Genomic DNA, 16,740 nt, shown 5'->3' on the forward strand with positions numbered 1-16,740 from the left:
ACTTTTCCACAGCTATACCTTCCTTAAATTTCTTTCAGCAACCCCTTGGGTATAGTCATTCCTTTCTTTAGCTCTTTGTATTGCTTCCAGAACTCTCTGAAGGGCTGGTTTTGTGGACATGAGTTCCTTCAGCCTATTCATGTCATGGAAGATTTTTCTTTCCCACTCAACTATAATAGACATTTTGGCTGGGTAAAGTAATGTGGTTTGGCATCTGTGGTCATTTAGAACTGGGAATGCTTTGGCCCAGGCTCTTCTCGCTTTCATAGTTTGCACTGAAAAGTCATCTGTAATCCTGATCGATTTTCCTTTATATGTGATTTGTTGTTTTTCTTTTGAAGCTTATAGTATTGTCTCTTTGTTCTGAACATTTAGTGTTTTTACTACGATGTGCTGTGGAGAGTTTTTTGGCATCTGTGGTCATTTAGAACTGGGAATGCTTTGGCCCAGGCTCTTCTCGCTTTCATAGTTTGCACTGAAAAGTCATCTGTAATCCTGATCGATTTTCCTTTATATGTGATTTGTTGTTTTTCTTTTGAAGCTTATAGTATTGTCTCTTTGTTCTGAACATTTAGTGTTTTTACTACGATGTGCTGTGGAGAGTTTCTTTTCTGGTCCTCTGTATTTGGTGTTCTATATGCTTCTTTGTTTGTATGGGCATGTCTTTTTTAATTTTGGGAAATTTTCTTTACAATCCTGTTGAAGACCTATTTCATACCATTATCTTGAGATTCATCTTCTTCCTATATGCCTGTAATTCATAAGTTTGGTTTTTTATGGTGTCACACAATTCTTGAATATTTCATTCTTGTGGGTTTTTTTTTTATTTATTTTTCATTATCTTTGCCTGAGTGATCTAATTCGTCCACTTTGTCTTCCAGTCTTGATATTCTGTTTTCCATTTCATTCATCCTACTGGTGAGGCTTTCTCCTATCATTTCTAATTGGCTTACTGAGTGTTTCACTTCCTTCTTCACTTCAGCCTGAGTATTCTTCAATATTTCTAACTCTTTTCTGAATTCATTCAAAAGTTTATCCCTATCTTCCTTCAGTTCTTTGATTTCCTTCTTTGAGTGTTCTTTAAATTCACTAAACTCTTTTATCATGTTTATAATTGTCCTTTTGAATTCCATGTCCTATGTTATCTCTACAGAGTTCTCATTGTATTCCTCTAGAAGACTATTGGTGCTTATTTTGGTTTTTCATGTTATTATTTTTTCTTTATGATTTTGACATGTGAATTTCCTTCATAGTTTCTAATTGTTGTGTGAGACTCAAGCCTTCTTTGTTGAGTTTAGATCTGCTTCTTTTTGTAAACTTTATGTGCCTTTGTGGTTTACTCGTTGGACATGAAAAGCTGGTTGGTCTAGGCTTCAGGTTCTCTCTTTTGATTTTATACTGGAGTGGCCTAATTACTTTTGTCTTCAGGAGTTCCCACAGAGGCCCAAGTGAGATGAGGCTCAGATGATCTCAGTCTTTCTCTTAAGGTCCGCGTCCCTCCAGGAAAGATGTTGCCCTCAAGAATTTGGGGGCTGGGCCAGCCTGGGAGAAGAGCCCAGGATAGATGCTGGTCTCGGGAAGCTGGTGGCTTTGCCACCCAGGGAAATAAAGGGAGATGAGGGCAGGACCAGTCCCAAAGGGTTCCTGGGGGCTGTAGAGAGGAAATGGGTTGCTCTGGATGCAAAGGATCAGGAAGCAGTGGTGGCTCTGGGCCCAGAGGCCAGCCTTGGTGTCTGGGGTGCCAAGACTAGAAATGGGCCTGTACCCAGCCTAGGCAGAGAGACCACTGAGGGAGCTGGAAGGATGAAAAAGGCTGGGGGAGTCAAGGCATGGTGGGTGTGCTGAACTAACCCAGGGAAGGTGCTGGGACCAGGACACTGGAGGATATGCAGCCCAGGGAAGTAAAGGGAGGTGAGGGTGGGACCAGGCCTAGAGGGTTTCTGGGGGCCCACAGAGAGGAACTGGATTGGTCCCAAGATATTCTTATGCTTCAACAGTTTACTACAAATGCTCAAAGGCAATGCCATGTTTACTCAGTAAATGTGTCATTTATTTCACCATGGTCCAAAGTACAAGTCACTTTCCTACACAGGTATTAAATGAGCTTCATCTTGGGACCCTTGTATGCTACCCAGTGTTCTGACATTTGGTAGTATTTCTCATGTCTCATTATTATGAACAGCTGATAAGTCACCTTGACACAGGGCATAAGATCACCCTTTAATTTTTGACCGGCCGGGCTATCTCAAGAGTAGAAGCAGCCCTGATGATTGTCAGGTCAGAGTTTTTATAGGATTACAGAAATATTATTCAAACAGGACATTTGTGAACCAATCAGGTTTGTACAGCATAGCAGAACTTTGACTCTATTCATCAAAAACCAATCATTATACAGACAAGTGATACAGTCATATAACTTGGCAATCAACTTTGTAATTTTAAAATTAGTCAACTCCTTAGCCATAACAAGTATTGTAAGAAAGCTGAAATCAGCAGTTACCAGGGTGGTCTTATGCCCTGTGTCAAGGTGACCCAAGATAGCAAGTGGATTACAGAAGCGAAAACAAGCTGATTAGTCAGTTGTATAATGTCTGGAATTAGCCCATTCCATGATTCATGGCTAGGACAGTCTCCCAAGACCCAAAGTTGCCCCTTTTTCCTTCGGTATGGAGCAAAGTTGCTGCTGAAATGGCTCTGAACAAAATGGAGTAACTTAAGTAGGTTTGCTGAGCCAGTTCACTACCTGCATATGACTACCTGATGTTGATGGATCCAATATATTAACCTGGACAAATATTCATACTTACAAGATATCTCTGACTTGAATTCCTGTCACTTCTCATTTTACACAGAAGATCATCTCCTTGTAAAAGGAATTTAGGCCATAATTCTTCCATACTCACAGAGAAGCCTCTAACAAGTAGCTACTAATGCACTGTGAATTCCACATTAAAGGCAGAAAAATAAGATGCCCTGAACCTCAAAACACAGATCAGAGGCCTCAAATCCCAGATTCTTTCCAGATTTCTTACTTCAAAAATATGCCTTTCAGATTCAAACCATACGTGCACATTTATTATTGCTCTGAATCGCATGAGTGCCATCTGCTCAGATGGCATTTTTAATAGCTTGGTGTCCAAGAGAAAAGTGGTGCTACAAAAATGATGAGGAAAAGAGAAGACAATGGTGTGAAGGCAAAGAGGAGGATGGAGTGAGGGCTTTCTGTAGGAGTTCAGCCTGTCGGTGCTGAAGAACTTTGTCTCTCCTTCCAGAGTAGAGTGACTGTCAGAAAAGGGAACACAGAGGTCAAACGTCAGAAATCAAAAGAAAATAAACAGAAACAGAAAGTCTTCTTCCTCATCATCAGAAAACAGAGGGAAAGTTCTCTATTAAAACAAATTTACAGTGCTCACAGGTGCAGCCTGGCCGCCTCTTTAAATGTAAGTAGATCTGGTAATCACAGACCTGAAATGTACTCTAAACCTGACCCTTCCATTGACCATCCCTCCTGCAAACCTCTATCATCTTTAATCTAGACAAAGGCCATAAGAGATTCACCCTCCCCCAGCACCCCCAGCTTCTCTCCTTGCCCTTTCTTCCTTGAAAATTGATCCCGCTCTGGATCCCAGGCTGTGGTAGAACCGAATTCTGAGTTTTCACACTCACAGCCCTCTAAGGCCTCACTCTAGTCTCCTACCCGTTGTGATCCAGATGCACCATCTTCACTGGAATCCAACAATAAATTCACAGATGTTGTTCTTTTAAAACTGGAAATGCTGTCTCACAAAGGACTAGGGGTGGATGAGTGGGCATCTTGTCAATTGTAAATAACAGAATGTAGTGGAAACTAAAGGTGTAATGTTGGTTTTGATGACATAACTGTAATTACCTAACTTTGTCTTCTCTAATGTCCTGCTTTTATTTCTTGAGCAATATCCAATTTAATGGCCTTTCTGTATATCAGGAGAGATTCAAAGGAAAGAAGTGTTATCTAGTAGTTAAGATTTAGCATCACATAGCTTCCACATTACATTGATGGGAAAGAGAGGTCCAACAAAAACTCTGTATCAGGTGAGGTTGGAAAAATAAACTAAAAAATGAGCATGAATTAAATTTTAATTTTCATAATTTAAATTTAATTTTCCAGGTGACAATGTTTTCCCTAATTATGGAAATTGTGTGTGTGTGTGTGTGTGTGTGTGTGTGTGTGTGTGTGTGTGTGTGTGTGAACAACATAGACTCTCGGGCCCTGGAATAAAAGGGGGTTATTTCAAATAGGAACCTCAATCCACGCAAGTTCAGGCTTGTTTTGCCCAAGAACTGCCTGGTTCTGGCACTGGGCTGTGAAGGAAGCAGCTGCTCTCCTTTGTGATAGGGCTATAAACTTGGAAGTACCAAAGTTCCTGCTTCCTAAATTTCCTGGCAAGTGACCAGAGAAGGAAAGTGCTCAAATCCCACTGGCTGGAGCTGAACCAAGCCAAATGTCATGGCCAGGGTGAGTATGTGAGAACACAGGGCCTCAGAGCTGGACCTGCTCTCTGAGGCACGTTGTTCTCAGCCCTGTTCTTACTGGTCCTGGGCAGCCAAGACCACAGACAACAATAACTCCATCTCAAAGTCTTGTTTTAGCCAGCTTGTGTTCAGCTTAGATAACAGCACCTGAGACAAATATATAAATCGTGTCTATTGTGTGCCTGTAACAAATTATTAAATTAACAGTAATAAACCATAATTTTATTATTTGTATAACATAGATTTTTAAATTCTGTCCAACTGCACATAAACAGTAAGACCCCACAGTGGGTACATGACTACCTAGTCCTTCCACATGAAAGAACTTGAGTGTGATGAAGTTTAGGACATGAGTCATGGCCCTGTTGGACAAACAAGTGACATCCTTTGCTGAAGAGTCTAGGGAATAGCCTGGTGATCAAAAATGTAATCAAAATCCCTGTTCCATGCCCACTTCTTCCCCCATTCACTATGGGACACCTCTTTTCCACCTCTGAATCTACACTTCAGTGTGTTCTGTTCCCCGTAATTCTCTATGTTTGGGAGGATAAGTCATGCTTCAGACATGTTTACCCATGTCTTCAAATTTGAGGGACTTTGCTAATTTATCCCTGTCCATGACTCACCCATAGTTCTTTTCTAACTCCAATAATCCTATATGTGAGTGTCCTTGTTGTCAGAATATGTTTCTTAGAGCTCAGAAAGTAAAATAGAAATCATTCAGGAATTTCCCATGGTGGAAGCAGAGCATGGTAAAACAGCCCAGCAGCTCTGTGCTCCATGGACGTTGGGCTCAGCTCCAGGCTCCTGTTGGTAATGGGACAGCATATCTTCTGTTTTCTCAAGGGGTTCCAAGATCAGGACACAAATCTCTGTGCATTGTGAGGACTGTTTGCCATCTAATGGTGGATTATGGAATAGCAACTTAAAAGATTTTGGCTTAAAGTTGCAATGTCCTGGCTGAATATTTTACTTTTGTTCTTGAAGTTTGTCCAGTTCTATCTACTAGGATCAGATCTGTAGAAAAAAAAATTACTCACTGTGGTGTTATACCACATTACAGCTGTGCCTCAATAAAAAAAAAAAACAGCCTGATTCTTAGCACCACTTTAAGGCCAAGAAAAGACCTGAACTGCTGAGCACCTGTTCCTTCAGATTTCTCTTAGAACTGTGCTCCTGACAAGGGCTGTAAAGCATTCATACACACATTCATATATTATTCTAAATGGAATCAAGGGCTGGTAATGAGGTAGTAAGGTCATGTGCCCAGGTCACAAGAGGAGCGCATGGCTCAGTGAGCTTGTTTTATCAAGGTAGGTAAAAGTTATTTGTTAAGAAGACATCCATACTGTAAAAGTCATTCTTACAACTCTGCTTAATATATAGTCTAGTCAATTTAAAGAAAAAGACCAATAATTCACCTTAAATATGAAAAAAGCAATGGCAAAGGTGACATGGAAGACCGTGCAGGGAATGGTAATAGGGATAGGAGAGGCTCAGGGGGTTAGGCATAGATTTATAGACACAGCATCATCCTTATGCCCACTCCCAAACCACTCAATAACTATCTGTGAGTATCTGTACTTTGGGCCTGGATCCAGACCAGACTTCCTTGTTCAGCATTTAACAATCTGTGATACCTGTGGCAGCTGAGAAGCCCAAATATCCTAGAAATCCTGTAATTCTCACAAGCTACCATCTGCATCTTTCACCTCAGTCTCTTCAAGGGCTGTTGAGGAAGGGAGCACGGTGGCCCTGGAAACAGAGCACACACTTGCTTTCCCTGTAGCCCCAGCTGGCCTGGAACATGCTGTGTAAACCAGGCTTATCTTGATGTCACAGAGGTTTGCCTGCCTCTGCCTCTGCCTCCTGAGTGCTGGGATTAAAGGCATGTGCCACCAGGCATGGCTTAACAGATGGTACTAGGAAAACTGGATATCTACATTAAAAAGAATGAGTTTAGCCATTATCTATCATGTGACACAAAAATCAACTCTAAATAGATCAAAGACCTCAATGTGATATTTGAAATGTGGAAACTGTTAGAAGATAACATAGCTTACAAGATATGGGTGTGCGAAAGGACTTTGTAATTGTACTTCATTTGCTTAGAAATTAAGGTCAACAACAGACAGGTGGAACCTCATTAAACTTAAAAGTTTCTGAGTAAAGGAAATAATCAATTAACTGAAGAGGACTCCCACAAAGGGGGAGACAATCTTTGCCAGCTATACATCTGGTAGAACATTAATTTCCAGAATATACAAAGAACTCAAAAAACAAAGAATCAAGAAAATATATGACCCAATTAAAAGATGGACTACAGATCTGAAGAGAAAGTTATTAAAGAAGAAATAAAAATGATGAAGAAATACCCTTAAAAGTGTTCAACATCCTTCGTAATTAGGGAACTGCAAATTAAAATTACTTAAAATTTCATCTTACCCCAGTCAGAATGGCTAAAGTCAAGAAAACAAATGAGAACAAATGCTGGAGAGGATGTGGGGGAAGGGGAACCCTGATTCACTGCTGGTGAGATTGCAAACTGGTGTACGCACTGTAGAAATCGGTGCAGAGAACTCTAAAAATAGATCTACCATATGATCAAGGTATACCACTTCTTGCCATATACCCAAAAAGCTCAATATACACACTACAGAGATACTTGCTCAGCCCTGTTTGTTGCTGCTCTTTTATAATGACTAGGAAATGGAAACAACATAAAATGTCCTTCAACTGATAAATGGATAATGAAAATGTGGTACACTTACAAAATGGAGTTCTGTCCAACCACCAAAAAAAATCAAATCATGAAAATTTCAGGTAATCGATGGAACTAGAAGCTGTTATACTGAATAACCCAGACTCAGAAAAACAAATGACTGTGTTCCCTCATTTGGAAATCCTAGTTTGAAATCCATAGATGTAAGTGCGTATCCTGATGTAACCACAGGAGCTAGGAAAATGGAAAGGAACCAAGGGTGGAGAGGGAAAGGAGTTCAAGAGAGAGGGATAGTAAGAGACAGGTGTTATCAAGGGAAATGGGGGATACTTTAACTGTGGAGGAAGGAGGGAGGGCTGTAAAGGAGAGAGAGGAAAGAGAGATAAATAATACTTAAGTGGTGTGAAAATAAAAAGAAAAATATAATATTGAATAAGCCCACTGAAAATGCAGACATAATATAAATGTGAGTGCATATGTATTGCTGAAGGCTATATAACAAAAATCACAGTGCCAGGTCTTTGACTTCTTGGTCAGGGTAGTCCAAGAGATGCCCAAAATAGTATAGACTACTGTCACAGCCCTTGATTGCCTCCCAGAACGTCAAGGGAAGACCCTATTGCTGAAGATACAGCATACTTCAGACACGGGGCTTGGAGCAATCAAGCTGGAACTTACTTGAGAACTAGCTCTCACAATATCAGAAGATACTGTGCAAGCTGCCAAGGGAGAAAGCAAATCAATGGCCCTACCCATCTGTAAAGCCTATGAACCACATCAATGACCAGCCCATCAACTAATGTTTATTGGTACAATAGCAGCTGTACCAATTATTTTTGGGATAATGCAGCTGTCTAATTGGACTTAAAGGCTGCTCAATGGGAGTAAAATTATGTGTGGTGCTGTAAACATAGCCAAGTGCACATGACCAGAGAGGTCACAGAGTCCACAGAACTTACTTCAGTCAACATAATTTCTTGTTATATTCTAAATGCATATCCTTATATTTACAGACAAGTGTACCTCTCACCTCTCCTCAAAGGAGTGTCTTTTTGCAACAGACAAAGACAAATACAAAGTTCCACAACCGGTCAAATAAAGGGAATAAGTGACTGTGAGGTTCCCAGTCCTAAGTGATACATCTACAACAATACATCTACACACAAAGCTCAGGAAATATTGAGGAAGAGGGAGTAGAAAAAATATAAAAGCCAAAGGGACAAAATACCTGCTACTACTTAATGCATTCTAGACATGATAGGGAAGATACACCAGTGAAGTCTCCACAGTGTGGGAGTCTAATGAGATCTACATATGACAAAACTAGTTGAAATGCCAAGGTGGGGGAAGAAATGTCACTGGGTCTCAACTCAAGATGAAGAACTACAGGAAATCAATGGATTCTGAGGGAGGGAGAATCAGTTGACTCCAGGAAATAGCCCCTGAGAGGTTATCTAATCCCAAGTGGGCAGTTCTAAACACAGATACACATGAGGACCACTAAATGGGCTCAGTGTGTTTTATGTATTTACATATAATATATGCATATGTATATGTATATATGTGTGTATATATGTATGTGTGTATATATGTATGTATGTGTGTATATATGTATGTATGTGTGTATATATGTATGTATGTGTGTATGTGTGTGTGTGTGTGTGTGTAACAGCTCACATGTGGAGGTCAGAGGACCACTTTTGGGAGTCAGATCTCTTTACTATTGTGGGTGCTGGGGATTGAACCTCAGACTGTCAGGCTTCACAGCAAGCATCTTTACCCATTGAATCATTTTGCTGTCCCCATGAGATGATTTGTTTTGTTTTGTTTTTTGAGACAGGGTTTCCCTGTAGCTCCAACTGGGCTGGAACTTAAGAGAGAGTGGGGATATATGGGAGGAGTTGTAGGGGACACTAGGAGGGATGGAAATAATGCAAATACAATAATTGTGTATGAAAGTCTCAAAAAATAAAAATAATTAAATATAAATTTTTAAATCTGAAAACAGACCTCCCTTTGCATCCCTGAGTGGCACCTTCCTGGGGACAGCATCTTTCCTGGGTAAGTTCGGCAGTGCCCACTGTGCCTTGACTCCCCCAGCCCCATCCACCCTCCCATCTCTCCTCCTAGCCTGGGCACTGGCCCATTTCTTGTGTTGGCACCCCAGACCTCTGGACTGACCTCTTGGCCCAGACTCCCCACTGCTTCCTGATCCTTCGCCTCCAGACCAACCCAATTCATCCTTCTAGTCTCCAGGAGCCTTCGGGGCCTGTTCCTTCCCCCAACTCCCTTTGCATTCCTGGGTGTCCCAGGCTCCCAGCTTCCTGAGGCCAGCATATTTCCTGAGCCATAGCACAACAGCAGCCCAGCCCCCAAATTCCTGAGGCCAGCATCTTTCCTGGAGAGACCCAGACCTTAGGAGAAAGCTTACGAGCATCTGACTTAGGCCTCTGTGGGAACTCCTGAGCAGCAAGACAAAAGCAATCCCCCCCAATATAAAATCAAAAGAGAGAACCTGAACCCTAGACCAATCAGCATCTCATGCCCAACAAGTAAACTACAAAGGCACATAAAGTTTATAAAAAGAAGCAGACCTAAACTCAACAAGGGAAGGCTAGAGTCTCACACAAGAATCAGAAACTACAAAAGAAATCAACAAGTCAAAGTCACAGTGAAAAAAATAACAAGAAAAAGCAAATAATATATCCCCACCAAGTACCAATAGTCCTCTAGAGGAGTGCAATGAGAACCTCCTAGAGATAACACAGGACATGGAATGCAAAAGAACAATTATAAACATGATAAAAGAATTCAGTGAATTTAAAGAACACAGAAAAAAGAAAGCAAAGACCTGAAAGAAGATAGGGATAAGCTCCTGAATAAACTCAGAAAAGAGTTAGAAATATTGAAGAATACTCAGGCTGAAATGAAGAAGGACGTGAAACACTCAGTAAGCCAATTAGAAATGAAAGGAGAGATTTCTACCTCCACTGTTGCCATGACGCCCATGAAAAAGCTTGTGTCGGAGGGGGGCAAATAAAGAAGCAAGTTTTGAAGTTCACCCTTGACTGCACCCCCTGTAGAAGATGGAATCATGGATGCTGCCAATTTTGAGCAGTTTCTCCAGGAGAGAATCAAAGTGAATGGGAAGGCTGGGAACCTCAGCAGAGGGGTTGTCACCATCAGAAGGAGCAAGAGCAAGATCACCGTCACTTCTAAGGTCCTTTGTCCAAAAGGTATTTGAAATATCTCAGAAAAAATTTTTGAAGAAGAACAATCTACATGATTGGTTACACATAGTAGCTAACAGCAAAGAGAGCTATGAATTATGTTACTTCCAGATTACCCAGAATGAAGAGGAGGAGGAGGATTAAAATGCATTGATCAGGAATATATTTTATGAATTCATGTATAAACTTTAGGAACAAAGAAATGAAAGGAGAAAGCTTCACCAATAGGATGAAAGAAATGGAAAACAGAATATCAAGGCTGGAAGATAAGGTGGATGAATTAGACCACTCAAGCAGATTATGAGAAATTTAAGAAAACACAAGAATGTAATATGCAGGATAATGGTATGGACCAGATCTTCAACAGGATTGTAGAAGAAAATTTCCCAAAATTAAAGACATACGCATACATATATGAGAAGCATATAGAACACCAAATAGATAGACAGGGCCAGAAAAGGAACTCTCCACGGCACATCATAGTAAAAACACTAAACATTCAGAACAAAGAGACAATACTTAAAGTTCCAGAAGAAAAACAAGTCACATATAATGGAAAACCCATCAGGATTACAGCTGACTTTTCAGTGCAAACTATGAAAGCCAGAAGAGCCTGGCCCAAAGTATTCCCAGTTATAAATGACCACAGATGCCAACCCAGATTACTTTACCCAGTCAAAATGTCTATTATAGTCAAAGGGGAAAGAAAAATCTTCTATGACATAAATACACTGAAAAATTTGTGTCCACAAAACCAGCCCTTAAGATAGTTCTTGAAACAATACAAAGATCTGAAGAAAGGAATGGAAATGCACAGCTACACCAAGAATGTGAAAAGAAATCAAAACAGCAGGAATCAATACACATCTTTCATTAATAACTTTAAAAAGCAACGGACTGAACTCCCCAGTCAAAAGACACACATTAGTTGAATGGATTAAGAAACAAAATCCATTTTTTTGTTGTCTGCAAGAAATTCATCTCACTTTCAAGGACAGGCACTACCCTAAAGTGAAAGGATGGGAAAAAAATATATACAAAATGAGTGGTACTAAGAAAAAAGCAGGCATGGCAATTCAAATATCTGACAAAATAGAATTTAAACTAAAACTAGTCAGAAGAAACGAAAAGGGCCACTTCATTTTGATCAAAGGAACAATTAATCAAGATCTGACAAAATAGGTTTCAAGCTAAAACTAATCAGAAGAAATAAAGAAGTCAACTTCATTCTGATCAAAGGAACAATTGGCCAAGAAGATATTACAATCATGAACATATATTCACCAAACTCTGGTGTACCCAACTTCATAAAAACAATGCTACAGGACTTTAGGACCCAGATTAATCCCAACTCATTAATAGTAGGCAATGTCAATACCCCAGTGTCTCCATTAGATAGGTAAAGGTCAACAGGACAGAGAATTAACAGAGAGACATCTGAATTAAAAAATACCATACAATAATGGGCCTAACAAATGTCTGCCAAATAATCTACCCAAGCAGCAAAGAATATACTTTCTATTCAGTGCACCATGGAACTATCTCCAAAATCAACCATATACTGGGGCAAAAAACAAGCCTCAACAAATGAAAAAGATTGAAATAATTCCATGCATTCTATCAGACCACAATGCAATAAAGCTTAAAATCAACACTAGAAGATACCCTAGTAACTACATGAACACGTAGAGATTAAACAACACAGTCCTAAATGATGAATAGAACAAAGAAGAGATTAAAAAAGAAATAAAAGTATTCCTAGAACTAAATGAAAAGGACAATACAACACAGCAAACCTTTGGGACACGTTGAAAGCAGCCCTTAGAGGGAAGTTTATAGCTCTAAGTGCATTCTAACAAAAATCAGAGCGGAAAATAATGAAATATAAACAAAGAAAAAAATAGAGAATCAACAAATCCAAGAGCTGGTTCTTTGAAAAGATAAACAAGATTTACTGAACCCTAACACAGTTGACCAAAAGAAAGAAAGAGCACCTCCAAATCAACAAAATCAGAGATGAAAGAGGAAACATCACAACAGACAACAAAAAGATCCAGAACATTATAAGGGAATACTTTAAAAACCTATATGCTAGTAAATTTGAAAACCTAAAAGAAATGGACATGTATCTAAAAGCATGGGAACCACTAAAACTAAAACAAGAAGAGATCAACAGCTTAACCAGACCCATAACACAGAAAGAATTGAAGCAGTAATACTAAACATCCGACTATGAAAAGCACAGGACCAGATGGATTTACAACAAAATTCCACTAGACATTTAAAGAAGCTCTATATCCAATACTACTTAATTTATTGAAAAAGATAGAAATGGAGGGAGAACTTTCAAATTCCTTCTATGAAGACAGCATCACTCTAATACCAAAACCAGGTAAAGATACAACCAAAAAAGAAAACTATGGACCCATATCCTTAGTGAACATAGATGCAAAAATTCTCAATAGATGTGTGTCTCAAATATCATACAGACACACATCAAAAGGATCATCCATCATGATCAATTCAGCTTTATTCCAGAGATGCAGGAATGGTCCAACATATGTAAGTCAATAAACATAAATCATATAAACGGGCTCAAAGACAAGAGCCACATAGTCATGTCAATAGATGCAGAGAAGGCCTTTGGCAAAATTCAACATGCATTTATGTTCAAAGTCCTAGAGGGAATTGGCCTTGAGGGAACATACCTCAACATAATTAAAGCCATATACAACAAACCCACAGCCAACATCATTCTAAATGGAGAAAAACTGGAAACATTCCCATTAAAATCAGGAAACATATAAGGATGTCCACTATCTCCACTCCTTTTTAACATAGGCCTTGAAAATCTTGTAAGAGAAATAAGACAAGAGAAGGACATTAAAGGAGTAATAATTGGAAAAGAAGAGATCAAATTATCCTTTTTTGCAGATCATATTTTATATCTAAGAGGCGCCAAAAATTCCACCAGAAAACTCCTAGAAATGATTAACACTTTCAGTAAAGTGGGAGGTTACAAAATTGATCTACAAAAGACTGTAGCCTTTCTATATACAAATAACAAACAATCATAGAAAGGGTACATGGAAACACTCCTTTTCAAATAGCTGCAAACAAATAAAATAAAGTATTTGGGAATAAACCTGACCAAAGACATTAAAGAGCTCTGCAATGAAAGTTTTATATCTTTAAAGAAATAGATTGAGGAAGACAGCAGACAATGGAAGGACATCCCATACTCATGGATTGGAAGAATTAATATTGTGAAAATGACCATCCTACCAAAAGCCATTTATAGATTCAATGCAATGCCAATCAAAATCCCCATGACATTCTTCACAGAATTGGAAAAAAACCACCCTAAGATTCATATGGAAGCACAAAAGACCTCAGATAGTCAAAGCAACCCTGAGCACTAAGAGCAATTCTGGGAGGATTACTACAGCAGACTTTAAACTGTATTATAGAGCCATAGTCATAAAAACAACGTGGTACTGGCAAAAAAAATAGATCTGTAGATTAATGGAACAAAATTGAAGATCCAAATATGAGTACATGAAATTTCGGCCACCTGATATTTGACAAAGAGGCAAAGAACATTCACTGGGGGAAAGACAGCATGTTCAGCAAATGGTGCTGGCAAAACTGGATCTCCACCTGTAGAAGAATGAAACTAAAACCCTATCTTTCACCTTGCATAAAAGTCAACTCCAAAGGGATCAAGACCTCAATGTGAAGCCTGAAACTCTGAGTACATGAAATTTCGGCCACCTGATATTTGACAAAGAGGCAAAGAACATTCACTGGGGGAAAGACAGCATGTTCAGCAAATGGTGCTGGCAAAACTGGATCTCCACCTGTAGAAGAATGAAACTAAAACCCTATCTTTCACCTTGCATAAAAGTCAACTCCAAAGGGATCAAGACCTCAATGTGAAGCCTGAAACTCTGAAACTGTTAGAAGAAAAAACATCATTAAACTAAAAATCTTCTGTACATCAAAAAAAGTAACCAAGGAAATGAAGAGAAAACCCACAGAATGGGAGAAAATCTTCACCAGCAACACATCTGACAGAGGTTTAACATCAGAATATATAACAATCTCCAAAAGCAAAGAATCAAGAAAGGAAGTAACCCAATTAAACGATGGGCTAAGGAGCTGAACAGGGAGTTCTCAAAAGAAGAAATAAACATGGCTAATAAGCATCTTAAAAGGTGTTCAACAACATTAGTAATTAGGGAGTGGGCAAGGATTTGATCAAAACACCTTATATGCATGTATGAAATTCTCAATAAAGTCTGAAAAGTTTAAAAAAAAAACTAAAACTGAACCTACCATTTGACCCAGTTATACTACTCCTTGGCATATACCCAAAGAACTCATCCTATCACAGAGACACTTGTACATCCATGTTTGTTGCTGCTCTTTTCACAATAGCTAAGAGATGGAAGCAACCTAAGTGTCCCTCGACTGATAAGTAGATAATAAAATGTGGTTCATTTATACGATGGAGTTTAACTCAGCAGTAAGGATGAAATTTGCAGGTAAATGGATGGAACTAGAAACTGTTATACTAAGTGAAGTAACAGAGACTCAGAGAAACAAACTACATATGTTCTCCCTCATGTGCGGATCCTAGCACCAAAGCCTTATAAGTGAGTATGTATCCTGACATAACCACAGGAACCAGGGTGTTAAAGGAAAAGAATCTGAAAGAGAAGAACAGTAGAAAACAGGCATCAATAAGGGAGATATGGAAAAAATGGGGTTATTTTAAGGGGAGGGTTATACAAGGAACCTTAGGGATAAAGAAAAAGAAGGAGCTCAAGAGAGGTGGGACCACAGGAGAAGGATATTATTAATGGAGAAATGGAAAAACTGTGGGTACTTTAAATGGGGATACCATGGTGGAAGGGTTAGACAATGTGAGAAATAAAAAATGCCTAGCTAGTTAAAAAAAAAACAGAGGGAAGCATATTAGTCCAACATCCTACTGACAAATTATACATACAACTAGCTCACTAATATATGTCTAGGCAAGGTTTGTCTGAGAACCTTTGGTCTTTGCCCAAGCTTTACCTATATAGCACTTGGTAGTTAGAAGTACCAGACTGGTGGAACTAACCTTCTTGGATGTTTAACAGCCATACTTTAAGGCCTATCCTAATTTGGTCAGAGAGACTTAAAGGACAGTTTCTGCTCCTTGCCCTCCAAGCTTGACTAAGTTCCAGGGGACTATGGAGCATCCCTCAAAATGTCCCGTATCTGTGGTAAGTCACCTGTCCTCTTGATCAAGGAGGCCATGGAGATCCCACAACATGGACTTGAACCAGTTTCCAGTCTACAAAGAGGAGGGTCAACACAAAGGAATCATTTCCTCCATGCTTCCAAGTGAAGCCAGCTACAGACGAGCAGTACCTTTGACTTATCTTCACATAGATGGAACTGGTAAAAGAAAGGAGCCAGGGGCTCCGCCCAAGCCCATGTGACCCCTGAGGAACAGATCCTCAAACCACCTTAAGAGTAAAAATAAATTGGTTTGTCTGGGCCAACTATATGGTATTAAACACCCAAAAGGAAAGTATAACCAAAGATTAAAGGGATCAGATACCTTTCTTTGAGTTCTTGGCCAGGGTGGCCCAAGAGACTCCCAGACAATAATCCAGCAGTGAACTAGGAAAATGAACAGCAGACCCCAATCTTATCAAAAGGAATATTGGCAACTGATTGCTCCTAGATGAGGAAAAGCGGGTCTTCCTAAAACAAGGAACTCCAGATAGGCTGACTAGACTCAATGGATGGACTAGCACTGGGGCACAGCTGGGGGCACCGACAATACAGTGGACAGTAAAAGGGATGACAGAGTATATGGGCTCCAGTGGCAGAGGGCGAGGCTATGGGAGGGTGCCATTTGGGGTGTGGGTATGTAGATGAATAAGATTGTTTGGTATGTTCTGTATGAAATACACAAAATAAATAAATAAGTTATATTTAAGGAAGAAGCATAAAAATTGGCTTCATGTTAATTAGTAGAAGTGAAAAACATTACCACTGAAATCTACCTGATGACTTTATTTCCATGCTCAGGTGCCAAGGATCTCAGAAAGCAACTGTCTCTGACTAATAATGATCAGATATACAGAGATTACAGGTGCATGTCCAAACATCTAAGTGTTAGTTGCATTAAAAACAAGTTTTTTCTGTATGAAACAGTATATTTTAAAATGAAATGGAGATCTTTTTTAGAGGTTAAAATCTCATTCAGTTTTATGT

At 39.4% G+C, this 16,740-nt stretch overlaps 1 pseudogene; it reads left to right on the forward strand.

Annotated features, from left to right (window-relative positions):
* The first annotated feature begins 10,232 nt into the window (after nucleotides 1-10,232).
* Nucleotides 10,233-10,608, forward strand: LOC103745613 (annotated as a pseudogene).
* The last annotated feature ends 6,132 nt before the right edge of the window (nucleotides 10,609-16,740 follow it).

The sequence above is a fragment of the Nannospalax galili genome, unplaced genomic scaffold (genome assembly GCF_000622305.1).
Source record: "Nannospalax galili isolate Female #2095 unplaced genomic scaffold, S.galili_v1.0 scaffold323, whole genome shotgun sequence".
Taxonomy (NCBI): Eukaryota; Metazoa; Chordata; class Mammalia; order Rodentia; family Spalacidae; genus Nannospalax; species Nannospalax galili.